Raw genomic sequence first — 4,131 nt, 5'->3', positions numbered from 1 at the left:
GCTCTGCAGTGCTTAACTCTGTGTCCTAAAGTATGACAATCATTGTTATTCTTTGATTTTGAAGTGAACACGTGCTCCTAATGGAAAACTTTCAAAAGAGCAGAAAAGGACAAAGAACAGAATGAAAGCAGCAACCAGTGTCATAGGGTGACAAAAGGGTTAAGAAATAATTCTTGCACATAAAACCCAATCCAAGGGACTCCCCCCCACACATCCATCAACATGACACTGCCCTCACCCCACTCCTCAACAGCAGGGGCTGTTTTACCCATCTCTTAAGACCCAGCACAATGTGAGGCATACAGCAGGTGTTCAATAAATGATTACAACTTTTTATTAGTCAAAGACCGGCTCAAACCTGGCCATCTGAAGCCAGGCCTTTCCGGACTGCTAGGAATTGGCCTCTCCCTGCGGTTTCCAACTTGGAGTTAGAACTCTATTAAAGCACTCAGCAAAGCTTCTCGTGTGAGTTTTCTGTAAAAACACAAAACCCAAACCGAAACCCCGTGACATTCACTGAGGCCTACACATCGGGGCTGCGGTAGGTGACCAGGATGGAACTCCCCAGCTGGAGCAGGGGAGGAAGGAGTCAGAAGCCAGAGACCACCTGCGTGGGCTCGGGTCCTGGCTGGGAGCCCGTGGGCAAGTCCCTTCTCTCTCTGGGCCTCAGTCTCTCCACGTGTCGAATGGTGGAATTAGAGAAGGTGACCTCTAGGGCTCTTCTTCCAAGGTGCTCTCCCCAGCCCACTCCATACACCCAGAGGGGCAGGGATTGGAAACAGCAGCTCCTGCATGAACAGGAAGACCCTGAATTTTAACTCTTCTCCATTCATTATAGAACACTTAGAGGTCAAAACTTAAAAACCACCTAGAAACCTATTGTTATCGAAGCCTGCAGATAACAGCTGATGACACTTGGGCTCTCCCCTGCACCAACCGCACCCCCTAGCAGCCCCCCTCACCAATCTTTACCCGTATATGCATACGTGCATTCATGGACTAAAAAAAGCAGAATCAAATAGGGCACGCGGTTTGGTAACTCAGGCATTTTTTAAAAACTAACTAAAATTCTTTTCTAAATAGAAAACAGGCCTTGCACCAAGCAGTGTGGACCACTCCAGCCAGCTGCCTCCTCCAAGCCTCCGGGATACTGCCCACTTGGAAAGCCTGAGGTGCCTTCAGACATCTGCCTGAAGCTGTGAAAATTCCCCTCCCTGTAAAGTACTTTATTTTTGTTCACAGCCAGGGAGACTTCCAAGGAGGGCTCATCCTACAACTTTCTCCCTCAAGAGTAGGGTTTCTTTATGACCCCAGGGCAGTTACACAGCCACCGGGGCTTAGGGGTTCCCTGCAGCCCCTCAGCCTTGTCTGTGTGCTCCAGACACACGTCAGCTGGTTTCACACATGCCACTCCACCTACAGGCCTCCCCTGCCATCCAAATATGGTTGTCAATAGTGAGGGGAGATCCAGACACCTCCCCTGGAGGTGTGCTCCAGAATAAGCACATTCTCTCCCCACCCACCCTTCCCGCCCGTAGAGATGCAGGGCTCAAACCTGGGGCCTTGGGATCTGAGCTAACTGGGAGGAGGCTTGAAAGCTGTGCTAGGGAATCTGGACTTGCTGTTCTAGGCAATGGGGAAGAGTTCCCAGCAGAAGAGGCCCAGGTCTTCTGAGAATCCCACCTGACCCCATCTTACCCCGTGCCAGGCATCCCTGGCACCACTGACAACCCACCCACCACCACGAGTACCCAAGGCTCCACAAACGAATGGAATTGGCAAGTCCTGGATGTGGTGCTGGGCCTTTTCCTCACTCCTAGCAAGGAGTCCCCTGCGGTTCAAGGAACAACAGGGTCAGTCCAGAGGGACTAAGTGACAAGCTCCCAGGAGCCTCCCACCTCAGATCTTGTAGTATCTTGTGGTAGGTGACAAACATTCATGCTTCCTTCAAGAAGGGGAGACCTGGGGGATGTACCCTACAAGATATTACCTTCCAGCCTTACCCCGAGACCCCCAGTTAGCCTCACTCACCAACTAGCATGGGAATCCCCTCACCCATTTTTATTCTCTTTTTAAAGTAGTTCTATACACATGAAACTCCTGGAAAACTGAATAAAAACATGCTCAGAGTGAACGGCGGGACGCCTGCCAGGTCGGCCAACCCCTCCTGACTGGTTTACAAGGCTGCAAAATGGAACTTTGTTCTGCAAATCCCCTCCCCTCCTCGCCCCACCCCAATACTCAGGCATGTAGCAGCACGGGGCCCACATGTGAAACCACCAAGTGTAGCCTTCCTTGACTGAAACTCAACACAGGCCACGTGGCCAAGCACTCAGAACACCAGAGGCACGTGGTGTGTGGTGTGTGGCTGTGTGCTCGCAGCTGGGCAGCGGAGGACTCTCAGTGGGGCGGGGGCATTCCTGCACTGAGAAATGAGGCCCTTTGAGGGATGCTCGTGTCCCGGGGAAGGAGGGGTGCTTACACAGGTGTCATCAAGACAGAGGTTTCAGCATTCTGTGCAAAATATTGGAGTGACCTGGGGCCCTCTGGGCCAAGTTTCCTAGAGGGAATTTTAGCAGTATCAACTGACTGAAGATGTAGCTGAGGGAATGGAGGGAATCTCATCACCCAGACGGAAAGGCCAAGATGGACAGAAGCAAGGTCAAAAGGGGAAGGTAAGGAAGAGGCCTCTTGGTTTTGTGTGCAGACCACAGAAGGGAATGTGTTTGGAGAACAGAGGCTCTAATTCTGCAGCTTGGAGAAAACACAGAGCTGTTGCTACGTGAAGAGACAGAACCAGCTGGCATTAAAAATAGGTTCGGATGGCACACGGGAGTGAGCGACACAGGGTCCCTGCCTACAAACAGCCAGGGGGTCGTCACGTGCACGAAGGAATGGGCGTCTCTCCCGTCGCCGAGGGATGGCCCTGGGTCCAGAGGTAGAGGCTCCGAGCCACAGAAAGCACAGGAAGCAGTGGGCCACGCTACCTCGGGGTGGCTCAGCGGGGACAGGGCACAAGTGCACTCCAGGTCAGAGTACCTCGGCGTCATCTCTACTCACCCACAACAGAGCCATGGGGACTGCCTCAGCCTCCCCTCTGAAAAGGGGAGAGCCACGTTACCCAGCACCGCCTGGCGTTTTCTGGGGATTATTAGGAGAGGAAAGAGCCCTGGACAGAGAGGGTCCTGGGATCAGGGCTCCTGCTCAGGCTGCAAACCACCTGCTGTGTGACTAGGGCTAGCCTTCCTGCCCCCGGGCCTCTGCTCAGCTCCAAGCGAGGTGGCTGAGGTCCTGCTGCTACAGTGAACCAAGTGGGCATCACACTGAGCTCTCAGCCAAGAGACCCGAGAAAGGGTGACAAAAGCCCCAGCTCGCACAGCCAGGCCATCAGGCCCAAGTGAGGGCTGTCCTGACACCAGAGCTTCTTCCCCAAAGTCCCCATCTCACTTCTGTCTCCCCTGAGCAGAGAAGATGGATGCAGGAATGCAGAGAGGGCAGAGAGAAGCAAACGCCTTTTTATCCTGATCCCAGAGACCAGGGGAGAGGGAGGGGGGTACGATTTACTCCTCAACATCCCTGGGAAGGTGTCATGGCTGTTTACCGGTAAGAAAACAGGCCCAGAGAAGTGCATTATCCTAAGTGTTCTAACTTTAGTCTCTCTGTCCCTCCACCCCCAATTTCGGCCTGAGAAACCCAAATAATGCACCCCCCTCACTCTGCCACCAACCGCTGCAGTTCTCAAGGAGAGTTCTGTGTGCTTTTTGATGCTTATGAAAAGAAACGACAGACATCATTACAAACATAAGGTAAGCACAAGGCATTCTCTACATCTGAGATCATCCACATGTTTTTCTCTTCCCAAAGTAGACTGGCCTTCTAACTCTGCTCCTTTTGGCAAATATTTCACTGAGCTGGCCTCCACTAAGGGTGTGTGTGTGTGTATGTGTGCACGCGTGTGTGTAGGAATGCAAGATCTCGGTGAAGAGTCTGTTGGATCTAATAGGCAAATTACCCTGGGACGAGAAGGAGAAACAAGGGAGGTGGGGAGTTTAAAAAGGTTACGAGTGCTTTATACATGTCCATGCGTTCAGCAGACACTGGCTCCTGGGCCGCCAGGGATGCACTGTGCCT

The sequence above is a fragment of the Physeter macrocephalus genome, chromosome 4 (assembly GCF_002837175.3).
Source record: "Physeter macrocephalus isolate SW-GA chromosome 4, ASM283717v5, whole genome shotgun sequence".
Lineage (NCBI taxonomy): Eukaryota > Metazoa > Chordata > Mammalia > Artiodactyla > Physeteridae > Physeter > Physeter macrocephalus.
The sequence above is the reverse complement of the archived record's forward strand: the minus strand, read 5'-3'. Positions refer to the sequence as shown.